Raw genomic sequence first — 27,689 nt, 5'->3', positions numbered from 1 at the left:
TCACTCCAAAATCCACTACTGATCACTCACTGCCTCTCCTAAACCAGGGCTCCCCAAGGTGGGGAGACCAAGGGCAGCAGGCGCAGGGTGAGATGTCAGCATGGTAACTGGTGATGTCACAATGTCACTTGGCAGCTCCATTACCTCCAGGCAGTAGCAAGAGGATGATTGGCTGCAGCAAAGAGAAGGGGGACATGGGAATGCCAGGGACAGCTGGAGACAAGAAGTAAGCCCCAAGAAGAGGTGGCCAGGAAGAATGAGAAAAAACAGATACTTCTCAGGTAGCAGTCTGGGGCAGGGCCTTCCTTCCTTAGCTGGAACATCTGCTCTCTCCACAGACTGATGGTAAACAGGTAGCTCAACTTTGCGAAGGTCATACCTGCCACTGAAGGACAGTCCATCTGCTTGTGAAAGGGTTTCCAGTCTCCACATTCCTTACCTTCCAACGGGTCACAATCCAGGTCCCCACATTACCCCTGAGACTGTTAAACCAAGCCCTGCTCTCATCCCCTGAATTCTGATTTCCTTGGTCCGCAGAGCCCTCAGGGTTGGTATATTTATAAAAGTGGTCAGGTGATTGTACTGTGCAGCCAGGGCTGATGACTCTATTTCTTAAAGAAAACAAAACACAAAAGTGTAGGAAGGTGTGTTTTCCCTGGAGAGATGGAATTGAGGGTATTCTATCACCAGGTCCTTCGCAAATGTGTGGCTAAAGCTCAGCAGAACACAGAACCAAAATATTCAGCTAGCACTTGGTCAAGGTCTTTCTTACTAAGACCATAGTGAGCAGGCTAGTCACTAGTGTCTCACACCTGAAATTCTATTTACTCAGGAGGCTGCAATCTGAGGGTGAAAGTTCGAAGCCAGCCTAGACAGGAAAGTCTGTGAGACTTATCTACAATTAACTACCAAAACAACAACAACAAACCAGAAGTAGAACTGTGGCTCAAATGGTAGAGGGCTAACCTTCAACAAAAAAGCTTAAGGACAACATCCAGGCTCTGAGTTCAGCCTGGCATGTGTGCATGTATACATATGCACACACACACACATATACACACACATACACAAACACAAACACACACACACACACACAGAGGATACCAGTAAGTAAAATAAAAAGTTAATATGAGGCTTTGTAATCAAACCTTATGAACAACTTTATAAAGGCAGCTGGGTACACAGATGGGGTTGGGGAGGAGTCAGGAGGAGACTTTGCCTCTGTGGATGGATGAATCACCCTTCTAACCCGGGATTGCAAAGTCTGGGCCAGCACCCAAGGCTCCCACTCCGGGCTAGGATTTTGGGGTCCAGGATCCCTGGAGACCTCACATGGCTGTCTCCAGATTGACTCCAGTGATGTTGAGTCAGTGTGTGAGAGAGAAATAGAAGTTGGTTAAGGAAATTGGAATATGGAAGGCCTGGGTTCAAATTTAAACACTGCCCCTATCTTGACTGGTGAGCACTGACTGGGCTGGTGAGAGAGCAGGCTGCCGAAAGCTCAGCTGGCCTCGTGGGTCTCAAGGTCAGTCTTTCTCCACGACCCCTACTCACATTGTCACCCTCCCTGCTGCATTTCTTCTCACTCAGTTCTGGGACTCAGGCAGGGCACAGAGAGACCTTCCCTTCCAGCTCAGGCCCACGGCACCTGGTCCCCACCCTGCCCTAGCAATTCTAGGACCTTTCTCCTCCTCCTGGGCTGCAACATTAGGGGTCTAGAGTCCTCATGCCCAGCACTGTGTCAGCACACAGTGGATGGCTCTGGGCTCCCCCCTCATCTCTGTGCAAAGTATGGGGTCTTTGGCAGCCATATTAAAGTGGGCTGCTGTGTGTTTGCATGTACGAATATCTACATATGTGTGTGTGTCTGTGTGTATCTGGGTTGGATCTGTCTGTGTTTCTCTTGGGGTTGCTGTGTGTCTGTGTATTTCTATGTGTATCTATGAGTGTGTATGCCAGGATTTCTATGTGTGTGTGTGTGTGTCAGGATCCTGGTGTGTGTGTGTGTGTGTGTGTGTGTGTGTGTGTTGGGGCATCTCCATTCCCCCATAGCAACTCTTTCTGTTTACATGTCAGCCCTCCAGATCCTCCGGCCCATCTGCCAGAAGCCAGAAGGACCCTAGGTCAAGGGGATTGAGGAATTCGGGGAAAGCGCCGTTGGGACAGTGATCCTCTGGAGAGTTGCGAAGAGAAAAGGAGAAAAATAGAAGGAAGGGAAGCTTGGGGTCAAGGAAAGAATGTTTTAGGGGAGGGAGACTTGGGAATGTTTGCAAGTAGGAAGGAGTGCAGCGGAGAGGGAGATTTGGGAACCACTGGTGAGGGAGGCCTGCCAGAGCGAGGGTGAGTTACTGGAGAAAGGAGGTGGGAAATGAGGGCCAGGGGCCGTCATCTGCCCAGGGCTTGCTCCCCTGTAGCTTGCTAGGGTTGAAGTTTCAGTGCGGTCACTCAGAAGTTGGCACCAAGAGCCCAGGAAGGGACAAAGAAGCAAGCTTAGAGCAGACAGCCAATGCTTCAGGGAGGTCCATGTCCCGCTCAGACATATCCATCCTTCCTCCAGGGGCCACACCCAGGCCAGATGCGAGTCTTCACCTTAGACAGGCTCAGGATACATTTATGATGTTCAGATGTCTGCTGGCTTGCCTGGCCTTGAGGCTTTCTCCCTGCCTGGTCACATCTCCAGCCCCATTCTCATGCTCAGAACATCTCACCAGAGAAGGAGGACAAAGAAAGGCCTGTCCAGGTTCACACAGCTGGTAAAAGCCAGAATCAGGACTCAGACTCAGCACTGACAACAAACATAGGAGTCCTGAGCTTCTATGCATATCCTAAATGATGATGGCTCTTGGTCCCTACGCCCTGTCCAACCTCTGCTTGAGCAGGCTCTCTGCCTGCTTCCGCCCAGGCGGACCTCAGCTGGTCAGACGGCACCATCTCAATGCGGACTTTTTCACCAACTGCCCATCACTGTCTGGACCCTCCCCATTACCCCCCCCCCCAACCCCAAGCCTGCACCCTGGGCCTTCGGGACTTCCCTGGTTCTCACTGTCCTCAGGGTACTCATATCCGTTTCTGACAACAGAAGAGAGAGAAGAGAGAGAGAGAGAGAGAGAGAGAGAGAGAGAGAGAGAGAGAGAGAGAGAGAGAGAGAGAGAGAGAGAGAGAGACTCTCAGGAGAGGGTGTTAGAATGGCCAGTTGAGCGCCTGATGGTTCCTGCCCAGGAGATAGCAAAGATGGCAGCTGGACAGCAAAGTCCATGGCTCAGAGAGGGCATTTCTGTGTGGAATGTGCCAGGAAGGTACAGAGAGAGGAGGAAACCCTGGCAGAGTTTCAGCAAGTGCCTGGTTGAAACCAGACACCAGGAATGTGCCGCAGGTCAGGCCTGTTGTCTGGGAAATATTTAGCCTATTTTGAGCTCCAGTTTTCATTGTTTATTTCTAAAACAAATATTTATTCTACCTTTGTGATTCTTACGAGTTTTAGGAACATGGGAAGGGATGATTTTGTTCTGATTCTAAATACTTCTGGCCTTAGAGAGACATTGGCCAACTTGCTAATTACAGTCTCAAAGGCAGTGGCTAATGGCCAAGTCTGGTTGTTTTTTTTTTGAGAGGTGCAGGCTGTTGGAAGGACATGGACAGCCTTTGCAGTCACATTCGCAAAGAGCCCTCACGTGCTCTGTTTTCTCCTTGCTTCTCTCCTACTCTCTCTTCCAGGCCGAGGTCTGGAGGATTGAGGTTTGGGCAGAAAAAGTCATTGAGATTCCATCTCCAATTAACCAGCAAGAAGCTGGGCTGGAGACTTGGCTCAAGTGGTAGAGTATCTCAAAGCCCTGAGTTTTAATTTTTTTGAGGGTCCTGGGGCTTGAACTCAGGGGCTGGGCGCTGTCCCCCAGCTGCTTCTGTTCAAGGCTAGCACTCTACCACTTGAGCCACAGCACCACTTCTGGGCTTTTCTGAGTAGTTTATTGGAGATGAGAGGCTCATGGACTTTACTGCAAAAGCTGGTTTTTCGAACCATGACCCTCGGATCTCAGCCTTCTGTGTATCTGGGATTATAGGCGTGAGCCACCAGTGCCCATCTCAAAACTATCTTTTAATGTTGCTCTTTGATCTAGTAAACTTGCTAAACTCACTAATTCTACTGCTTCATTTGTGATTACTTTGGATTTCTATATGTACAATTATAAAGTATTAGTTAACAGTTTTTTGAATTTTGTATGTATATATATATATATATACATATATATGATATATGTATATATATATATATATATATTTTTTTTTTTTTTTTTAAGGCATGGATTCTAGGGCTTGAACTTGGGCTGGGCGCTGTCCCTAAGATTTTTGTTGCTCAAGGATAGTGCTCTTCCATTTGAGCCACAGTGCCACTTCTGGCTTTTTTTTTTTTTTTGACAGTTAATTGGATAAGATTCTCATGGACTTCTCTACTTGGGCTTGTTTTGAACCAACTATTCTCAGATCTCAGTCTCCTGAGTAGCTAGGATTCTTTTTTTTATGGGGGGGGGGTCTGGTCATGGGGCCTGAACTCTGGGCCTGGGTGCTGTCCCTCAGCTCTTCAGCTCAAGGCTAGCACTCTACCACTTGAGCCACAGCACCACTGCCGGATTTTATCTTTTTGCTTATGTGGTGCTGAGGAATCGAACCCAGGGCCTCATGCATGCAAGGCAAGCACTCTACCACTGAGCCACCTTCCCAGCCCCTAGCTAGGATTCCTGTGAGCCACCAGCAGCCAGCTAATTTTTAATTTAAAAGTTACCTTTAAGTGGTTGTATAAAGGAGCTGCAATTCAACATGAGTACAATGCATCTTGATCAATGAAGGTCACCTCTTTCATCATTCTCCCTCATCTCTCCCAACCCCATCCTTCCCCTCAATTTTCCTAGTTCCATGTTCACATATGTACATTGAATATTATGACTGCATTCTCTTACCCTTGCTCTCTTCATTTTTCTACCCCCTTCCCATTGACCTTACTTACCTGACACTTCAAGAAACAGCTTTCTCGTATTCATTTTGTTAGAGGGTTAGTTAGTTATTCAAAGGAGCTACACCACAGAAAGTCTACCCTACATATACTTTAGTCTGTATATGCATGTGTGCATGTACATTTGTGTGAATATGCATATGATCCTGTATATGTTGACATATCTGTATTTACGTTAGACCTCACTTCTGTATATTAGAGAAAACATGCATCCTTTTTCTCTGTTGGTTTTAAATTCTAATCTTCTAACCTTACTTTTTAGAAAAAATGATTTACTTTTTCTGAAGCCCATTTTGTCTCTTTTAGGAATGGAGAGCCTTTTTTTCTGCCAAGAGTCATTTGGATATTTCTGTCATCATTTGAGGGCCATACGAAATGATCAATATAGACAGATGGGATGCTGACAGATTGCAAGGAACATGTGTCTGCTCCATCATGTATCAAATGATGTGTGTGTGTGTGTGTGTGTGTGTGTGTGTGTGTGTGTGTGTGTGTGTGTGTGTGTGAGTGCTGGTCCTGGAGCTTGAACTCAAAGCCTGGGTACTGTCCTTGAGCTTTGTGCTCAAGGCTATCACTCTACCACTTGAGCTATCTCCACTTTGGGCTGTTGTTTTTTTTTGGAGTTAATTTGGAGCTAAGAGTCTCATATTCTTTCCTGCCTAGGCTGGCTTCAAATCTTGATCCTAACATCTTGGTCACCACCTAGCCATGTACCCAATGATTTGAGGGTCTTATATGGCCTGTGGACTAGAAGTTGTTCACTCCTGTGTGGTTCTATCTCAAAATTCTATAGTGACAGATTCATGAGGAAGGTGACATCTTTAGGTGTGAAGCCATCATTTGTGGTTTGTTCTTCCATTCCAGTCCTTTTGAACTTGAACTTGAACTTTCGGCTTGTTTGCTGTCATTTCCTGACCATGACCTTCTGATGTCAACTTAAATGAATACATTTGGTCCTTGAGTTTTAAATTTTTGGGGTATTCTAGGGATTGAATTTGGAGCTTTGCATTGCCAGGTAGGTACTCTACCCCTTGAGCTACACTCTCCTACCCTGGCTGTGTCTGGTCAGGTATTCATACCCCTTGGCATCTTTCTCCTTGGCTTTTTCTCTTAGCTTTCCAAGATGACACGTGTCCTCTTTGGCCTCCATCTCTCTGGTGGTTCTTAATTTCCCTTCAGGTTTCTCTTCACCTTTTGTGTCTAAACACATCATCTCTCTTTGCAGTTCATTCTGTGCAAGTGTGGAATATGTCAATCTTAGCACCTTCTACTAAATTGACATCATTTATGGCCACCATTTTGGGACTCCAGGTTTGTATGACAAATTTCTTCCTTGGTTTCTACAATGTTCAAGATGTGACAGAGAATCCAATGTTTGAACCTACTCTTCCTTCTCTGTTGCTTATCCCATCGCCAGAGTCAGAGACCTGGGTTTAGCCCAGATCCCTTGCTCATCTTCCCTTGCCCAGGTCATTCTGACCACAGTGGCCCTTTCCACCCCATTCTGCTTGACATTTTCTTTATTTAGACTTTTATATTTTCCCCTTACTTGGGAAAGCTTCTTCAGTGATCTCTGCCTCCTGTTTTGTTGGCTCTCCAGTTTATTATCATGGTGAAGACATAATCTTTTTTTCTCTTCTTTTGATGGTACTTGGCTTTGAACTCAGGGCATCAGGCTTCTTAGGTAGGGTTGCTCTACCATGTGAGCTAGCCTCTCAGCCCTAGATTATATTCATCTTTATTAGATTCCAGGAATCTCTCTTTTTTTTCCTAGATGCTACCACCGCAATTCCCCATGTCTCAGTGACTTAATATAAGCGAAGTTTATTTCTCACTCCCAAATTTAGCTGGATACTTAATGATTGGTTCCTGTGCAGTGACTCGGAGATCTAGGTCCCTTCCATGTGTCACTCTGCAGTCTCAGGGGACCTTGACTTCTAAATGCAGAAACTAAGTGAAGTCTGTTTTTGTTTTGTTTTGTTTTGTTTTTTTTGTTTTTTTAATGAGCAGCATTGCAGGTTGCAAGAAATCAGACACAGAACTCCATCTAAGTAGAAAGCAAGAGGAAGCAAGAGTGTTGGGAGGTAGAGCTTTTGACTGAACAACTGCCTTCCAGTAGGCAGTAATGGAGCAAATGCTCTCCTTCGGATGGCATAGACAGCTCTAAATCTCTGCCACAGGCATCCTTCCAAAGCTAAGATGCTGCTGCCACTCTCTACTCAAAAACAATAGTCACTGTGATGCTTGTAAGGTCAGGACAGACTGTAAGCATGAATGTTGTAGGCAGAGGAAGCAGGCAGCATCAGGCACCCCTACTTCTGTTGGTAATCTCCAACCCTTACTCCAACTCTTTCACCCCCACCCACATGGCAGCTATAGTTGGCCACCAGTTTGAAGTTTCCTAAGGGCATCACGTGTGCCTTGAATTTGTTCAGGCTGACTTACTACTACCTAGTCTTAGCTTCCGCTTTAACTGTAGCTACTCTTTGTAGCTTATGCTTCAATAATGTTGAAATGCATTTTAATTTGAAGAATGATAACTGCTTTGTCCCTTTTCTTCCTCAAGAATTTTTAAATCTTTAAAAAAATTTTTTTTTTGTGTGTGTGCCAGTCCTAGGGCTTGAACTCAGGGCATGGCTGCTACTCCTGAGCCTTTTAACTCAAGATTAGTACTTTACCACTTGAGCCAAAGCCCCACTTCCAGCTTTTTGCTGGTTAATGGGAGAAAAGAGTCTCACAGATTTTTCCTGCCATGGCTGGCTTCAAACCACAGCCTCCTGAATAGCTAGGCTTACAGTCATGAGCTCTATTGGTGCGTGGCTAAAAACACTGGCACTCAGCCTGTGCAGTTTTATTTATAAATAAATTATATGGGGGCCAGAGTGGAAGCAGGAAAAGCCAACTGGAAGGCTGTGGAATTATCTAGGTGGACATGGAGGTAGCCGTGGGAGCACGGTATTTGGTCACAGGGATCCTGGTGCCAGCTGCTCATCTCCAAGTCCTGTCCATCATCATAGACATGAGGCTTTGAGCGAGTCACCACACTTTTCCATGTCTCAATGTCAACATCGGTGAGTGGGGACACTATTACACTGAACTCATAGGTTTGCTAAGAACTCTATGTAGGTGAGACACAGGTTCCCACAGTCTGAGGCCTTGTTTGTTGTTGCATCGGTAGTGTTGTCTCTGTATAGAGAAGAGATAATGGGCTTAGAATACTTCTACAGGTGGGCTTGGCATGACTTGCTGATAGATTGGAACTTGAGGGAAAGCAGGAAAGACTTCTAGTTCATTACTGGTGTTATTTGATAAAACGGAAAACCAGCGGAAGAGCAGTTTGGGATGTGATGGGGGAGAGGGTGTTCAAAGTCCAGCTGAACAAGGGTAGGTGAGAGGACCCTAGAAAATATCCATGAAGGGATGTCCTACAAGCTTGGATGGTGAGCCCGGGAGTTCAGGAAAGATCTCAAGGCCAGAGGCACTTGTGTTGGGACTCAGGACATGAATCTTAGGGTACCCAGGTGGGAAAGTAGAAAGTGCCTGAGAGAGAATGTGGGGCCCTTCGCCCTCTTTGGACAGCTCTGATTCACTGCTCTAAAGTTCTCGGCAGCACCTCCACTGAGCTGGACTATACGCAGAGCTTTGGAAGGCAAAGTGGCTGTGTGGCTGTGTCAGTTTGTTTTCAGCTGCTATAACAAAATGACTGAGGCTGTTCATTTATAAAGACTAGAAGTCGGCTCCTTGTTGTGGACCTGGGAGTTCAAGAGCATGGCACTGATATTCCAGTGGGCCCCACCAAGCAGGCTTTCATAACAGACTCACCTGCAAGATAGCCATACATCAGTCCGTCCATCTATGAAAGCTGAGCCCTAACGACATGACCTAACCATTCCTAATACTGTACCTGCCTGTGGGGATCAAATTTTAATGTGAGATTAAAAAAAAAACCCACAAGGGGCTGGGAAGGTGACTCAGTGGTAGAGCACTTGCCTTGCATGCATGAGGCCCTGGGTTCGATTCCTCAGCCCCACATAAGCAAAAAGAAAAAAAAAAGCTGGAAGTGGCACTGTGGCTCAAGTGGTAGAGTGCTAGCCTTGAGCTGAAGAGCTGAGGGGCAGCACTCAGGCCCAGAGTTCAGGCCCCACAACCAGACCCACAAAAAACCAAAACAAACAAACAAAAAAACCCCCACAAAACTAGTCTGGGGCTTGAACTAAGGGCCTGGGTTTGTCCCTGAGCTATTTTGCTCAAGGCTAGTGCTCTACCACTTGAGCTACATCTCCACTTCCAGCTTTGTAGTGGTTAATTGTTGGTAGGAGTCTCGTGGACTCTCCTTCCTGGAAACTCTAGTAATACTCAGATCTCAGACTCCTGAGTAACTAGGATCACAAGTGTGATCCACTGCTGCCGGACTTGTTAAGTTTTGATGAAGACTGAAACCATAGCAGTCAGTGGCCATCTTGCTTTCTTCTTGAACCAGTTCTAACTTACAGGGGTTTTCTCCTGCACTGGGACTGTGTGAGAACTCTTCAAACCATTTGGTTCAGGTGTCCATTTTTCCTTCCTTTTTTTTTTCCTTTTTTCCTTCCCTTCCTTCCTCCTTCCCCTCCTTCCTCCTCCTCCCTTCCTCTCTCACTCCTTCCTTCCTTTCTTTTTCTTTCTTTCTTTCTTTCTTTCTTTCTTTCTTTCTTTCTTTCTTTCTTTCTTTTTCTTTTTTTCTCTCTCTTTCTTTCTCTCTTTCTCTCTCACTTTCTCTCTCTCTCTCTCTCTCTCTCTTTTCTTTCTCTTTCTTTTCCTGTTTTGGTTTGAACTCAGGGCCTCAGGATATTGCTCGGCTTTCTTACTCACTGCTGGTGTTCTACCACTTGAGTAATGCCTCTAGCTTGGCTTTATGCTGGTTAATTGAGGAAGGCATCTCTCAGACTTCGCTGCCTAGTTGGGCTTCCTGAACCACAATTCTCTGGATCTCAGCTTCCTGAGTGGCTGGGATTATAGGTGTGAGTATAGGGCTGGCAACTATGTGAGGAGAATGTGGGCTTCACTTTAGGCACAGGGATCATAGACACAGATGATTCCTGTGAAATGACTTGTGAGATCTACTTTCCCTGGATAAGGCCAATCCTTCCCTCGTCTCTTTCCAGAGTTAGAGGAAGTGGGGCGGGGCCCTTGGCATATGGCTTGGGGGAGATGGAATTCGTTAATGCTTGGTCAGAGGGAAATGAATGTTGGTGGCCACATCCCATGGAGCTGAGCGCACACATCTTCTGGCGTGGGGGCCACAGCTTACTGCGCCTCCCCTCCCACAACACAGAGCCTTCTTTCTTCCCAAGGAAAAGTGACTCTTTCACAGCCTCGGGGTGGCAAAGGAAATGGAAAGTCCCAGTGCATCCTGAGCCCCTTCTCCGGGCAGGAGGGCGCTCTGCTTCCTTTGCCTGCCCTTCTGAAGGTCAGATCCTGGGAAGAACAGCAGCACTTCAGAAGCTGCAGACAGAACTTCCAAAGGAAGTGGGGGACAGTGAGGGGGAGCCATGTGAGCTGAGCCCTTAGCCTGTGTGAGCCAAGATCCTAGGGCCCACCCTCCCTCCCTGTCTGCAGCCCGAAAGCAGAGTGGCTTAGCTGGGCCTTTTCTGAGAAGCTGTTGAGCTCAGACCCTGCCGGCTGCACATTCCTGCTGGAGGATGAGGGAGGGATTCCAGTATTTACTTTGAACACTGTTTTCCTGTGTCTGCATTGACTGGGTGTTAAATTCTTCCAGATTTCTGGCTCCGAGGCTGCAGCTTCAATGGGTAGAAATAGGTTTAGGGCGGCTGCCAAGGGAGCCCAGAGCAGGGTCGGCCGGAGCACCTCCTGTGCCCGCAGTTTTCACTCTGTGGATGGCAAGCTGGGTCAGGGCCTGCTCAGCAGGGGCTTCCAGCCTGGGAGGGGTTTATTGTGGTCTAGACTCACCACTGAGGTTGGAGTTTTCACATTTCCCACCCTAGAGGGCAAAAGTTAGCTTTGCTCCTTTTGGAAGGCACTCAGGAATGAGGACACGCTGAGTTTTTGAAGGTCAGGGCTGGCAGTATTTTGTCGGTTTTGTATAAACCCAGAAGTTGGGCTCATAAGGAACTCATTTGGTGGGATGTTGGGAAATCTTAGTGCATTCCAGTTCTTGGGGCCTGAAGGGCCTGAGGCCCTGGGACATGCAGGCGGGCTCCTGCTGGGAGACGCTGGGCCAGGCACCCCAGGAAACAGCAGCATGGAGAGGCAAGGTGAAGGGGGAGGGGGAGGGATGGAAGGGACTAGCCTGTCCCCAACATGGCTCTTGAAATCTCTTCCTACGAAGTTAGGAACCAGGTTGAGGTGACCTGTGAGTACTGCCACCTCTGAAGGAGGTGACTGGAGGTCACCTCAGTAGCTACTGGGGGGGACGGAAGGGATTTTTCTTTACTAAGTATTGCTCAAGGGCTGGGGGCATGGATCCCAGCAAGCTCAAGAGCCGGAGTAAAAAACCTCAACACTGCCAAAATAAATAAGCAAATAAATATATCGATTAATCAATTGATAATTAGCCAAGTAACCAGTAAATCAATGAACTAGATACTTAGCTAATTAATTAGTAAATTAATAAAATGTCGATCAGTCAGTGGTGTTAAAGACACAGTAAACTTCAGAAAATTGAAAGGATCACTTGAAAGATAATAGATGCTGTTCTAGGTCCACCGCACCCAACAAATAGCTTCTTCATGCTTGAGTTCTAGGGTGATGAGTGAGTCAGGGGACCCTGTGAGACTCTGATATGAGGCTCCAGGCCCCAGGCTGGCAACCTCTTATTCATAGCCCCCCACAGCCAAGCAGGGCCCAGAAGCAGGTGGAGACCTTGAACTCACTGTGCACTAGTGTTCTTAAACCCTCAAAACCTACCCCTGAGCCTCTTTCATAGAAATGATGTGTGTGTGTGTGTGTGTGTGTGTGTGTGTGTGTGTGTGTGTGTGTGTACATGTGTGTGGAAGGGGAAAAGGGTAATTGTTAGCAATCTTCCTGACTTGAAGGTCTAGGCAGACCCTTTAAATAAGGTTCAATGGGAGGATGATTAATTCCCAAGTTCTACTTGGTCACTTCCAGTTTTTCCTAAGCTCCGGTTTCTGGCTGACTGCTGGTGGGGAACTCCCCTCATTTCCTTGTCACATGATGCCCATACTAGCAACTCTCGTCCCTCAGAAGGAAAAACAAAGCATGCATAAGGTAGCACTCAAGATGGAAGGCAAAAATCTTTTCAGCGTAGTGGGGATTGAACTCAGGTCTTCGCCCTTGTTGCTAGGTAATTGCTTTACCCTGAGCCATGCATCCAAGCTTCTCTTCTCACTTGTTATTTTTGAGGTAGAGTTTTGCTTCATGGTTAGAAAGATCTGGGCTTGCTGGAGATGGCAGTATACATCAGTGTGCCTGGCCTTTGTGCTTCCCTGCCAGATGGGATAGCAGCTGCCTGCCACAACACTGGTTGAAGTCTATAAGCCATATAGACTTGAGCTGCTGCTGTGCCCAGCTAGGAGGAAGTCAAAGTGTTTTATAACCTAGTGTCCAAAGCCAACCTCCTTGCACACTGACTGTATTATTTCTCAGAAGTGAAATCCCTAGATGCATCCTGAATTCCAGGGGAGGGAATTTCACAAGGATGTGACAAGTAGGAGGTGAGATCCCATGGAAGCAGGTTGCAGTCTACCTGTCACAGGCCTTAGTGGCCTAACTGCTGCTGAATGTTTTGTTTGGCCCACGGGCCTTGTTTCCCAAAAATTCTGATAAGCCATGAGACATGAGAGACAGGGCGAAATGAATTCCAGGCTTTCCATTCATGACTCCTTCTGGGAGGGAGATTCCCTCCTTAGCGTAGCTTTCCTAAGGGGTTAATACATAAATTTCTAGACTAGTTACACTTTTGTCCCATCCTGCCTTCACCAAGGTGTGAACGCGATCCCCGTGCTCACACCAGCTACCCTCAGTCTGTAGGCTGGGCCACTCTCGGAATAATACGACATTTCTGAAGTCTCAGGAAGTCATCTCATCCTCACCCTTAGCAGTAGTGATGTTATTTAACTTCCTTGTAACCAAAACAAGACTGGGTCATCCACAACAGAGCAAAATTTATTCTGATAGCTCAGGGTTCTTGTCTTCACCATGAAAGCCAGCAGTTATGAGGCTCTTTTTGGATCACCAGATACTTCCACATTAATTGGGTCAACCTTCATCACTCATGAAGCAGATGTTGCCTATCTTGAGCGTGAGGAGACTGAGGATCAAGATCACTTGAGAATCGCTCCAAGATCAGACATAAAGAAGTAAAGCTGGCTGTTCAAACTAGCTTTCCTAACTCCAAATTCTTTGCTCCACCCTGATGAGTCCCTTTAACATTGTTTGCATATCCAAATCCCAGTTTATTCCAGTAGGAATCCAGGGACACTTCTCGGCCCTGTTTTATTTTGTTAAACCATTATAGACTAGAGCTGAAGAGACCCAAGAGGAGAGAAGGAATGCAGCTGAGGTTAGGGATGTCAAAAACTGGAGATGAGGTACACAGCACACACAGCTGATGACTTTGAAGAGTTGCACAGGTACATGCATGTGTAGATTATATCATGTGCACACAAGTGCCTTCTATTCATGCACGCAAGAGCGCATAGTTTGTAGACTCTTTTTTTTCATGCCAAGGACTATGGGAAGGAACATCTTGCTAATGGATACACATGCCCATGTGCATTTGTGCAATATGTGGCAGCAGGGGGCCACACATGCCCCCACTCTGCCTGGTTCAGGAACAGCACTGCAGAGTATTCTCTTGGTGAGCAGATGGTGTGAACAGAACTCAGGGACTTGAAACATGGTGCGAATGGGGTGGGATGGACGGTATGGAGCACAGCTGTGTCTTTTGATCTTCTCCTGCTCCAAACCCCTTCTTCGGTTTTCTGCTTAGTGGCTCATTTTGGGCAAGATGAATTTTGTTATTATTATTTTTCCAGGCTTGAACTCCGGACCATCTTGTTTTGGCACTGTGGTTGATACGGCCATTATGCATATTAACAGTAACAGCAGCCTATGGTAAAAGATGCTTACCATTGGCTCTACTGTGTGCTCAATGCTTATTATAAATCATCTCATTAAATCTTCATGACACTCAAAGGAGCATGAGTGCCTGTCATTATCTCTTGTTCTATAGGGGAGAACGTTTAGCTTGATAAGATTTCTACAGCTAAGTTCCTAGGCTGTCCTGAGCTCATGCTTATTATAATTCTTCTGTGTGTGTTATTCAAAGCAGGATTATTGCATTGGGGACATAGGGGAATTCTCCTCTCAGTTGCTCTTGGGGAGAGTAAGAAGAGACTAGTTCCCCTATGGCCCTCTGAGGCTGGGCCTCTGCTAGGGAGAGGACTTCTACATGCCACTCCCCATGAAGGGTCTATTCCCGGATGCTAAAAATATTTGGTGCATCCTTCCACCATGTTGGGGAGACACATTAGAACCTTTGTTGTTGAGTTCATTGCATTTCCGACTCAACAAGAACTCCTTTTGTCAGAACTTCATAATTTCCTGGCATGTTACCACCCCCATTTTCTCTGTGGCTAGCAGTTATGTTCCCCTCTGTACTCTGTGTATAGTTGTGCCTAGAATGATTCATTTGACTCTAATAATGACAGATATTTCCTTAATTTTGAGTGACCTATTTTGTGACCTCCAAGGAGTGGAGCCTTGCTGTTTTCACTTTTTTTTTTTTTTTTTTTTTGGTAATATTGGGGTTTGAACTCAGATCTTTGACAATTAGCACTTGAGTCAAACCTCCAGCCTTTTGGACTTAGTTATTTTTTTAAAATAAGGTCTTACATTTTTGTTGAAGGCCTACCTGAATTGCAATGATTTTACTACATCTATGATATAGCTTGGTTGTTAGGCATATACCACCATACCAAGTTTACTAGTTGAGATAGGAGTCTCACTGACTTGTTGCCTGGACTGGCTTGGAACTATTGTTCTCATGATGGCTGTCTCCTGAGTAGCTGGGATTACAGGTGTGAGCTACCACCTGGGGCACTATTCTTGCCTTTGATTGTAGGGTCAAGGTTTATATATTCCACTGTCTATTCTCTCTAGAACTACCACCTTTGTTACATTCCATTTTTATCTATTGCACTTTACATCCTGTTTCCGGGCCCCCTGGTAAAATAAGCTGCACCAGGGATTTGCAAGAGCTTTCTGATGGAAGAAGAGATCAGAACAAGGTAAGTAAGTCTAGCCTTAGGTTTTGACTGCAGTCAGTCCTCACCATGCCAACCTGTGGCTATGGAAGGAGACTCAAAAAGAGTAGAGGGCTCAGGCCATATGTATAATTTTACAGTCATTATGAGTGAAGAAAATACAGGAGTGGGGAAAAGCAGCTACAATCACTGACAACATAGGACACCCAAGTGACTTAATTTTTGATGTTGCCAAGATTTGGCTATGGTTCATAGGAGGGGCCAGGGTGGGCTGCATACTGACTCAGTGGAGAATGGAAATGAAAGTGTGGAGGAAAATCGGAGAAAGCTTCAGCTGGAATTTAGCATGTTTAGTTCATATGGACTTTTTCCTGTTGGACAGGGTTTCAGTTTTACCTCTCAGTAGAGCCCAAATCCTGGACTATTATGTCTGCAAATGTTTGAATTGGTGCTGTCTCCTGTGGGGTGCCAGCCACTTCCCCTGTGGTGTCTCAGTGCATTTTCACCAGAAGCCCACAAGGGAAATACTCCAGTCACATTTTACACATGTGGGAATAATAAAGCTTTAAGAATGAGAAAGAGAGAGAGAGAGGAGAGAGAAAGAGCGCGGATGCGCCCGCAAAGGCAAGTTATTTACCATGTACGCAAGCACATGCAGGATCATAATCTGCTTGTAATTGTGGGGTTGTTTAAGGGAATTAGAAGGGGGATGGTGGTATAGAAAAAGAGAAAGTTAGAAGGTAAGCAGTATCCAAATAAACTGCATCTGCAAATGAAGATTGAAAAACTAAACTCACTGAAAGCTGTTGACAATAGGGGGTGGGGAAACTGGGCGTACACCAGATCAATCTGGTCGAAATACCATATATGCATGTGTGAAATACTATGGTGAAATCCCTTTGAACAAATAGGTTACGCTTAAAAAATAGGATAGGGATGTAAAACAGGGTTGGTTTGGATGGGGGCACTAGTGGAAGGAGGAGAGGCTAAACACAGTCAGAGGAAGGAGAGTAGAGGGGGTCAAAACTCTTTACGTATGTGTCAGTAATGGAACAATAAAGGTGGTTTTAATTGGTTTGGGAAGGAGGAATGGAAAGGAAGGGGAATGATGGAGTCTGAGTCTGATCCAGGTCGAAATGAAATCCCCTAACGGATGCTAATAAAAAATGTGGGGGAGGTAAAAACTCAGTAAGGAGCCACCTAAAGTTTGAACTCAGGGCTTTCCATTTCTGTTTGCCCTATTTTTAGGATCATGTCTCATGTCCTAACGTTAAACCTTTAGTCAAGTCACTGAGTCCAAGGTTTCCATGTTTCCTATGTAAGTGAGTAGCTTGCATGCACAGGACCCTTAGAGATTTCAGGGCAAGTTTCCTAAGGCAGTACCATTTATCTAATGAGTAGTGCTCTGGAAGCATCTCATGGACTTTCCTGTCTTCAGATCTCAGCCTCTTGAGTAGCTGGGATTATAGGTATGAGCCACCAGCACCCAGTGATTCTAATGCTAATTTTAATTCCATTCCTGATCCTTTGATGATGGGGATGGAAACCAAGCTACTTTTACCATGAAGTCCTCCTACCTTGCGTTAGTGTTGGGAGCCAGAAATCTGTTTCAATTTCTGCCTAATTAGGCAACTTTGGAACTGGTAGACCAGAACTCTAGAGACTACAGTGTGTCTTTTCTTATAAGAGGCTGCAGGAGAGATAGAACTCACCTGACAGGGTTGAGACAAAGTGGCTTTGGCAATGCCAAGATCTGTGGAAGACTAGAAACTTTTGGCAGCCAACACTTTCTGAGCATCTCAAAAAATGAGGTTAATAAAAACCAGGAGCACATCAGTGTATTTTCCATGTTGAAAGAAACTCTCTGCTCAGAGTGGCTAACCTTGGAAACACCTTAAAATCCCCAGTGGAAGCACCATTAATTATGATTCAACCCTTGATGGGTTATCCAGTAGTCTCTGAAATGATTAACAACATGAGAACATACAATGTTAGAGCAAAAAATGATAAATTCAAAAGGGTCTGTACTTTCCAAAGGATCATGTAAGCATATGGTGAGATTAATAGTTGTGTGATGGTTATTGGTTTTTAGGGTTTCTATGATCTATCATTGGCATTATGAGAACACATAGTTTGATGGTGAGGACATAAACAGTATGTTTATGTTTATGGTGTTGACCATTGTCAACCTGACACACATCCTGAATTGCTTTTCTCAGCATGGTGGTGAATTGCCTGGCTTCCCCCTCACCGTCTTCTAGTAGTCATAGTGGTCTGACCATGTGTGTGGGAGGTGTATGGTACTGTGCTTGTGGGATGGGTAGTCCCCATCACTCCCATCTTCTAATTTTGAAAGTGCCCTTCACCCCCAATCCTGCATCTTTCTTTTGTTTCATTTCCATTATGTGAATGATCCTAACATGCCGTTTATTGCTGGGTGTGAAGGAGCGTGCACAGGAACAAGCACAGTCAAACTCTTTCATTTTCACGTTTTAGCATGGTAGGCAATTCATTTTAATGATGCGGGGGTGACAAATCACCCCAGACAATGGAGAGTTTGATTTAATCATAGTGGGAATCAACTTCTGCAGGAAGTGCAAGGTGTGGCATAGGTATTTTTCTTACACGAACTGGAACAATGGTGGTCATATTGTGTCTTCGGTTGATGGAATAATTAATTCCTATAGAAGGTGACTATTTTATTTCTTTGATTCCACAAAAAATCTCAAGTGCAAGTCTCTCTCTCCAAAGCCAATATCGGCTTGGACTCCTAGTGCTTTGAACATTTGAGAAGAAGGTGGGCTGGACCACTGATCAAGGCTAGTCCTGGGAAATGACTGGCTGTTCAACCCCTCATGTGTTCTGTGGGTTCACAAGGTCCTCATTGTTCTAGCCCAACAGGACTTCCTTTATCTGATTGATTAGACATTGTGTGGCCATACATTTCCATAGACCCTTGCTTGTGACCCAGCTGTCAGGCAGGGAGAAGGGTCCTCAGCACAAATTGCTTCAATCTTTGGCTTCCTGAATATAAGGTTGTAGGGCTATTTCTTTCCTTGTCTTGTTCTTTCCTGCCTTCCTTCCTGCCTGCCTTCCTTCCTGCCTTCCTTCCTTCCTGCCTTCCTTCCTTCCTGCCTGCTTTCTTTCTTTCTTTCTCCTTCTTTCTTTCTTTCTTTCTTTCTTTCTTTCTTTCTTTCTTTCTTTCTTTCTTTCTTTCTTTCTTTCTTTCTTTCTTTCTTTCCTTTCTTCCTTCTTCCTTCCTTTCTTTCTTTCCTTTCTTCCTTCTTCCTTTCTTTCCTTCTTTCTTCCCTTCTTTCCTTCTTTCCCTCTTCTCTTCTCTTCTCTTCTCTTCTCTTCTCTTCTCTTCTCTTCTCTTCTCTTCTCTTCTCTTCTCTTCTCTTCTCTTCTCTTCTCTTCTCTTCTCTTCTCTTCTCTTCTCTTCTCTTCTCTTCTCTTCTCTTCTCTTCTCTTCTCTTCTCTTCTCTTCTCTTTGTTGTAGGGCTTGAACTCAGTGCCTGGGCACTATCCCTGAGCTATTTTTCCTCAATGCTAGCATGTTACCACTTTGAGCCACAGCTTCACTTGTGGTTAATTGTAGATTAGAGTCTAACCAGGACTTTTCTGCCTGGGCTGGCTTTGGGCTGTGATCCTCAGATCTCAGCCTCTTCAGTAGCTAGGATTACAGGCATAAGCCTGCTTCTCCCCCCCCCCCAACCTCCCCCTCCCTTCTCCCCACCCCCGGCTCCCTCCTCGGCCGTTCTTTTCATTAACCTGCTTCTTTATAGCTTTCCCATTTCCTACCCAATTAATGTGCAAGTCTACTCTGAATGGTACTTGGGAAGAAAAGGCACTGAAGAGCTGTCCTTTGGCTGTGATTGTTTTGTTCTAGAGATTAAAATTTTAAATTTGAAAGTCTATAGGTAATATGGCTGTACCTCTGTTTCATGAAAAAGAAGTATTTTTCTTAGTCACATCTTAAAATAGGGATTTAATATTTATGATTGAATATTCCTTGGATAAACATAAAATTCAGGTGTGTGTGTGTGTGTGTGTGTGTGTGTGTGTGTGTGTGTGTATGCACCAGTACTGGGGCTTGAACTAAGGCCTTCACACTCTTCCTTGGCTTTTAGATAAAGGCTAGTGTTTTACCACTTGAACCACACATCCACTTTCAGCTTTTTGGGGATAGGAGTCCACAGACTTTCCTGCCTGGCACTGGCTTTGAACTGTGATCCTCACATCTCAACCTCCTCAGTAGATAGCATTACAGGCATGAGCTCCCAGCTCACCAGCCTGACTCTTTTCTTGCAATGTGTATGTGTGGGGAGAGAAAATGGTGAAGAGAAGGGAGAGATAGGCAGAGATTGCCTCTTCTTCTTCTTCTTCTTCTTCTTTTTTTTTTAATTTAATTTAATTTTATTTTATTTGAGAACATACTGTACAGAGGGGTTACAATTACATGGGCAGGATAATGCATACATTTCTTACCAAGCATTGCAGCCTCCTCCTTTGTTTACCCTTCACCTCCCTTCCCAGCCTCCCCCCTCCCCCCACCCAATCATACCCTCCTCCCCCCCCACACCGACATTGTAAAGCTGGTTTTGACATGACATTTTGTACTTCTCATTGTTGCAACAGGTCCACCTGAATCCTTAAACGACTTGTTTGTCCCCATCTCCTCCACATGTTATACTGACATCAAATATAGTGAAAGCGGGGGTTACACTGTGGGGGAGGGACATACAAAGCAACAAAGAAATAATCTTATAAATGCGTTAGAAACACATGCATGAAAGAAACGAAAACATTAAAATACATATTTAAGGGTTCGTTTTCCTAACATCACATTATCTGACCTTTTCCGCTTGACTCATACCTATACTAGATATTGCAAATAAGGGAAACCATGGGACCTATGTTTCTTTAGGCCTGGCTTACTTCACTTAATATAATTTTTTCCAAGCCTTTCCATTTCCTAACAAATGGGGAAATGTCATTCTTTCTGATGGAGGCATAGAATTCCATTGTGTATATATACCACATTTTCTTGATCCATTCATCTACTGAGGGGCATCTGGGTTGGTTCCATATCTTAGCTATGGTAAATAATGCTGCAATAAACATAGTTGTGCTGGTAGCTTTAGTGTGGTCTTGTTTGTAAACATTTGGGTAAATGCCCAAAAGTGGGATTGCTGGATCATAGGGGAGATCTATGTGAAGTCTTTTGAGGAACCTCCATACTGCTTTCCAAAGTGGTTGAACAAGTTTACATTCCCATCAACAATGAAGTAAGGTTCCTTTCTGTCCACATCCCCTCCAGCATCTGTTGTTGTTAGAGTTCTTGATTTTTGCTGTTCTTTTTTTTTTTTTTTTGGTCAGTCGTGGGGCCTGAACTCTGGGCCTGGGTGCTGTCCCTCAGCTCTTCAGCTCAAGGCTAGCGCTCTACCACTTGAGCCACAGTACCACTTCTGGCTTTTTTTCCTTTTGCTTATGTGGTGCTGAGGAATCGAACCCAGGGCCTCATGCATGCAAAGCAAGCACTCTACCACTAAGCTACCTTCTCAGCTCTGCCTCTTCTTTCTTGAAAGATCCACTCGCTTCTCCTATCCTCATCTCCTCTGCCTAATAATAGTCCTTCAAGTCCCAATACTCCTCAGCATCAGGCATGAAAGACAGACCCAGCCATTTTCTCCCATATGGTCAGTCTGGGACCCAGCAGGTGGTGGCAGCACGGAGGGTTTCCATTTCAAGTTCACAACACGGAGACAAGTGAAGCAGAGTGATGTTATGGAGAAGAGCTGGGTGATTGTGTGATCAGTGTGTTCCAGGTGTGAAATGGAGGGAGTGTGTTCTGCACAGGGGTGTGGAGGCTTTCTGGGCCTCTTGTTAGATCGTGGCCCATAAAGTACACACTGCATTAAGTTGATTCAGGCCCAGATTCATATCTCTAGAAAACAAAGATAAGCTTTCCAAGACACTTCTAGCCTTAATGGCAGCAGCTTCTTCTGCTCAAAATAAACAGGGCGTGGCAAGAGGGCAGGGGAGGAAATGGAAGGCTGAGGAAGAGAAAATGCACAAGATGAGACCAGCCTTCACATCAGGCTCTTATGGAAGGAAAGTGAGTCTTTCTAGGGCAGGCAAGACACTTAGACATAGTACAGGGAAGAGTGTGAAAGGTCTATCTGTGCGACTTAGGTTGAGTGCAGAGGAATGAGTAAGGATGCTATTTCAGAATCCACCCAGAGATTCATTGGTTTCTGGTCTCCTGAGATGCATTGCCCAATGAATGAATGAATGAATGATTGAATGAGTGAGAATAAATATCCACGAGTACAGGAGATTAGAAGATACTGCAGAGTCATTCGGCCAAGTTTGGGGGCCCTTGTCATGGGCTTTTATTGTGATTTTTATTTGTGATATTGGAGCTTTGAACTCAGGGCCTAATGTATGATTTTTTTTTTTTTGGCCCAAGCCTGCTTTGGATCTTGATTCTTTTGTCTCTGTCTTATGAGTAGCTGAGTAGGGATTACATGTACCTCCCTCCCCTCCCATACCCCCTAACCTGTCTCCTTTAAGCAACACATACAAACATCTTACATAATATGGGACACAGTATAGGAAACCCTAAATTAAGATAACATCCCCAGCCAGGTGACTATGGCTCATGCCTATAACCCTAGCTACTTAGGAGGCTGAGATCTAGAGGCTCAAGACTAACTTGAGGAGGGAAGTTCACTAGTCTCCATCTCCAAAATAACTGGCAAATAACAGGGCTGGGGGCATGGTTCAAGTGATAGAGCACTGGCTGAGCAGGTAAACTGTGCAAACCTGAAGCCCCAAGTTCAAACCTTCCCACAAAAAAGACAGCACTTTACCATTATATGCAAAGAAATAGTACTATTTTCACAGGGTTAGGAGGGCAAAATGTCTGAGTGGGGTTGACTTGTGCCAATACCCTAATCCATCAGCCCTGACTAGAACCCACAAAATCCTTCTGTCAGATGGTTTCCTGAGATAAGGGTGCAGTGTGGCCACAGACAGAGTGAGATCATTCATTTTGTGTGAGAATCCCCTTGGCAGCCAATTTCTTTAGCTCGGGGCTTTAAGCCTTTGGTTCTCCTCCTCTGGTCTAAGTTAGCTCTGGTGCAGGCGCGTAGTGGTGGAGGAAGAGCTGTACTTGGTCTCTTTAGGATGTTTAAAGGCCCCTGAAATGCAGCAATGGGTGTACATAATAAATAATTCTTGAACGAAAGCCTGTGTTTTAGAACAGCGAAAGGATTGAAAAGGTCTTTTTGTTCTCTGTCTCTAAATAGACATCTTGCTTTATACTCAAGCTTTTTTATTCAAGGCTGAGGTTCCACCACCTGAGCCACAAACCTGGCTAATAATAACACTTAGCTATTTTCTAATATTTAGTTTTTTAGAATAGCAGGTGACACACTTTGCAATATGTGTGTGTGTGTGTGTGTGTGTGTGTGTGTGTGTGTGTGTGTTCACTTAAAATCAGGGCCCTGAGTTCTTGTTCACCCTACTCAATCACAGCTGGTATTCTACCACTTGAGCCATGCCTCTTGTCTCAATTTTTTTTCTGGTTAATTGGAGATAAAGAGCCACTTTCTTCACCCTGGGCTGGCTTTGAATCGTGATCCTTAGATCCCAGCCTCCTGAGTCGCTAAGATTACAGATGTGAGCCAGGCATCTCTTGCTGTTTTCAAACAATCAAGGCTACCTCATGCATTTTGAGACAATCTCAAACAATCTGTCCTGTAGCTTTGTCAGGTTTTGTAGTCCCTGCTGTAGCAGGCATGAAAAAGACTCCCATTGCATATCATGATTCATCAGTCACATGGGGCATTGTGAAATATGACGTGGACTATGGGGTCACTCAGACACAGTGGTGTTGGAACATAGTTATTAAGAACTGAGGTTCTCCTATACAACAGAAACACAGAAGCAAGGATGAACGAAATGATCCAAAGTCTAAATATAACCACCTCAAAATGTGTTCCCAGCATCTGGCATGCTTGATTAATCCTATTGTATACCTGGGGGAAAGCATACATCTAACGGCCCTGCAAATATGGAAGGCAAGTTGAGTTGGTGGAGGGCGTGGGGTGACCAACTTAAATGGTCTTTCTGAGACAGAGGGATTGAACTCAGGGTCTCAGGTTTCTCTCCTGCTCAGCTTCCTTGCTCATGACCGCATCTCTAGTTGAATGTTTTTTGGCTGGTTAATCAGAGATAGAGACTTAACTGTCTCAACTGGCCTGGAGCTATGGTCCTTCAAGTTTCAGCTCCTGAGTAGCCAGACTTAACATGTGTGAGCCACTGGTGCCCAGATAGAAGGAGGTCTTGAAAAGAGAAATAGGATGCCTCCAATTCCACTTTGAAAGTGTCCTGAGCCCAGAGCTGGTGGTGCATGCCTGTAATCCTAGTTACTCAGTAGATCTGAGGATCTTGGTTTGAAGCCAGTCCAGGCAGGGAAGTCTGTGAGATTCTTATCTCTAATTAACACCAAAAGTCAGAAGTGGAGCTGTTGCTCAATTAGTAGGGTGAACTCAGGGCCTGGGTACTGTCCCTTGAGTACAAGAGTTCAAGACCCAGGACCAGTACACACACACATACACACCCCCTCATCCCCCCCCCCCCACACATCCCATGAAACTGTTTCCAAGTTAGAAGAACATTTGAGCATTATTTACTTGCTAGCCTCAGAAAAATGCTACCATGAATCCTATTAAAGCTATATTGTGGAAAATTGTCACTGAGACTCAGGATAGGGTAGTCCAGAGGACCTGGATTTAAATAGATTCGACAAAGACAGCATTTTCCTCTTTTTCTGGTAGTATAAGTGAGGCCCTGGATGCTACCCTTTGTTAGGTGTGTTCGAAGAAGATGTCCAAATATGTAAATAATTTACTTCATGAAAATACTAAGATTTAAGGTTACTCTTGACATACTCATGAACATTTCACAATAGTTTCTTGCCTAGGATTTAAAAAAAAAGGGTGGGAAACCTGGGAATTACCCGTGGTGGGGGTAGGTGCGGTAGAGTGTTTTACCCATGTCTAGGTCAGCTCTACATATATTATAGTTGAAAGAAAAATCATTATTTGCTCATTAGTTAAAGAAGCAAGTTCTCAGTTGGGTGCCAGTGGCTCATGCCTGTAATCCTGGCTACTTAGGGGGCTGAGATCTGAGGATCCAGATGTGAAACCAGCTTGGGAAGAATACAGTCATTAGCAAAAAGTTGGAAGTGAAGCAGTGGCTCAAGTGGTAAAGTACCAAGCCTTGAGCAAAAAAGTTAAGGACATGCAGAGCCTTTTAAAACCTAAGCCTTGTGTTCAAGCACCAGTACCAATACCAAAAAAAAAAAAAAAAAAAAAAAAAAAAACCAAAAAAAAACAAAAAAAACCTCCTACTGAATCCGAATTCTTGCAGGTAGAGCTCACACATCTGCTTTTACAAGCTCACATTTAGTACTTGCCAACATTTAAGAGGCAACGTGTTAGTGTAATTCTTCTCAAAATGTCACTTCCAATGGCATGGACATTTGGGAACTTAGTAAGAAATCCTCTGCAGTCTGTGTGTGTGTGTGTGTGTGTGTGTGTGTGTGTGTGTGCGCGCGCGCGCGTGCTTGAATTTAGGGCCTCAATTTAGGACTTTTTATTATTCAAAACTGATGCTCTATCACTTGAGCCACACTTCCAGTTCCAATCTACAGCCCTTTTGCATTGGATTTTGGGATGTGACAGCATAAATGCGTTATGGAGAAAGAACTGAAAACATCTGGTACTGTTTCTGATGTCCAGGTGGTCAACACCTGGAGGCCCCCAATTTTGTTTCGCTGCTCCTTTTGGTTTAACTAGTGGTTATGAAATCAAGACCCCCTGCAGGGGGCAAGGCAGGCTCTCCAAGGTAGCTAGCTGCACCTGCAAGCTGGAGAACCACTGACTGTAATTCCAACCAAATTCCCACCTGCCCTGCTGTGGAGAGCATCCAGGCTCCTTGAGCTTGGACCTACTGATGCTTGGTAGCGGACCCTGCCTATCTGGTCCCCAGTTCCAGTGTGGGAACATGATTATACTCAGACTCTTTAGAGAAGATGGCCTGGCTTTAAAATGGGGCCTTCCCTCCCCACACCTCCCATCTTCCTCTGTGGATCAACCTCCACACTGCCTGTGGCATTCAGGCCTTCAAGTTAGGGGATGCGGAAATGAACACCAGCCAGGTAGTGTGTCTTGAGTGTCAGGCTCCACAGCCACTTCTAGCCCTCTGCAAAGCATGTCCCCTTCTCCGAGAGGGAGTCAGCGGTGCCACTGACTTGCAGAGAGCAGAGGACTCCAGAACCCCAGATGGTTTTTCTTCTCAGATGAGTGTGAAGAAGCCTTTGTTTAACAAGTCTGTGTATGTTTTTTTCCCCCGTAGGTGTTTGGATCTAGAACCTGGGGAAACCTATAAAGATGAGTGACAAAATGGATCCAAAAAAGTTGAAGAAAGGTCGGCATTGGGGGTGCTAACTTTGGAAGCTCGGTTGGTTGGGGGTGGGAGGAGGCAGGGCTCCATGGAAACTCCTTCTTGTCCTGGTACAGAACACAGCATATGTGGGAGATGCGAGAGGGTCACTGATAGTAAACTATGTGTTTGTGTGTATTTGTGTGTGTGTGTATGTGTGTGTGTGTGTGTGTGTGTGTGCGTTCGTACTGAGGTTTGAACTCAGGGCCTCAGGCTCTTGCTTGTCTTTTTAAGCTCAAGGCTGGCACTTTACCACTTAAATGACACCCCCACTTCTGGCTGTTGGGTGGTTAATTGGAGATAAGAGTCTCATAGACAGCCGGGTGATGGTGGCTCACGCCTGTAATCCTAGCTACTCAGGAGGCTGAGATCTGAGGATCGCAGTTCAAAGCCAGCCCGGGCAGGAGAGACCGTGAGACTCCTATCTCCAATAAACCACAAGAAAACCGGAAGTGGCACTGTAGCTCAAGTGGTAGAGTGCTTGCCTTGAGCTGAAGACCTGAGGGACAGCGCCCAGGCCCAGAGTTCAAGCCCCACGACCGACCAAAAAAAAAAAAAAAAAAAGAGTCTCATAGACTTTCTTGCCGGGGCTGACTTCAGCTGCAATCCTCAGATCTCAGTCATGCCCCGAGTATCTAGGATTATGGGCATGAGCTGCCAGGGCCTTTGCCTTGAGGAAACCAGGAAGAATGGATAAGTCTGTGCTGGAGAGCTCCCAGGCTCCTTTTCCAGCAACAGGCAATGCTACACATCCTTCTTCCATGAGCAGAACACTCAACTCTTGTTGGGAGGTAGCAGCATCTTACCAGTGCACTCTGCTGACAGATCTCTTTACAGACAAGATCCAGGTCTTGAAGCCTGGAGATGTATGTGTCCTGGAGCTACAGGACTGGAATTTGCAGGCTTTTCTGGTACCTAGAGAATGGTTGCCAATGAATAAAAGGAAGTATGAGTCTGCCCATGATTTGATGTCTGCAAAAGAACAGGTGACTGATGGGCAGAATTTCTAGTAAAGTATACTCCTCCCAACCTAGTTCCACTACCAACTCCCAGTGAGGAGCCTTCAGGGTCTATGAGCCTGAGTTCAAGCCTATCACTAATCAGTTGTATGAGCTGTCTTCCTCAAACTCATCCCATTAAAGGAGGCTGTTAACTACCTTTTAAGATAAAATAAGGATTCAATAAAAAACAGTGCAGCCAAAGGTTAACAGTGATTGCTTATGGCTTATTACTCTAAGGGCTTTACAAGAATGGCTAGATGATTCCACAAGAAAGCTCTAGGACCTGTAATCTTAGCTACTCAGGAGATTGAGATCTGAGGATCATAGTTCAAAGCCAGCTCAGTAAAGAAAGTCTACAAGACTCTTATCTCTAATTAACCAGCAAAAACATGGAAGTGGAGGTGTGCTTCAGTTGGTAGAGTGCCAGCCTTGAGAAAAAAAAGCCAAATGAGAGCATGGTGCCCTGCGTTTAAGCCCCAGTACCAACACACACACACACACCACACACACACACACACACACACACACACACACACACACACACACACACACACACACACACACACACACACACACACACACACACACACACACACACACACACACACACACACACACCCCACACAGAATTTTATAGACGACTTTAATTTGTTTATGATTTATAGCTTATAAGTGGGTGCAGAATAGGGTTCTGAAGCAGCTCAGTGCAGAGTCTAAATTTTATTCTAGCTAGGACTGGGGTGGGCACAATGGTGAAGACTTCAACATGTGGGTTCCAGTGCCCTCTCATTCTTTGAAGAAGCGAATTGCTGTGCAGGTGAGTGTCTAAGTTGCCTGTATTTTCTTTCGCTCTTAGGACTCACAGAAAACATTGGACTCCCTCAGCAATTGCTTGACAGACACGACCCTTGGCCAGCTTACGTCACACATACTTCCCCGATTGTG

At 45.3% G+C, this 27,689-nt stretch overlaps 1 long non-coding RNA gene across 1 annotated transcript; it reads left to right on the top strand.

Moving 5' to 3' along the window:
- The first annotated feature begins 152 nt into the window (after positions 1-152).
- On the top strand, positions 153-27,689 carry LOC138813149 (uncharacterized). The gene is made up of 3 exons (XR_011367735.1): positions 153-281; positions 25,657-25,728; positions 27,601-27,689. It is a non-coding gene; the product is annotated as an uncharacterized lncRNA (long non-coding RNA).

The sequence above is a fragment of the Dipodomys merriami genome, unplaced genomic scaffold (assembly GCF_024711535.1).
Source record: "Dipodomys merriami isolate MVZ:Mamm:240054 unplaced genomic scaffold, mDipMer1.0.p SCAF_59, whole genome shotgun sequence".
Lineage (NCBI taxonomy): Eukaryota > Metazoa > Chordata > Mammalia > Rodentia > Heteromyidae > Dipodomys > Dipodomys merriami.
This window is presented reverse-complemented; position numbering and strand designations above follow the sequence as displayed.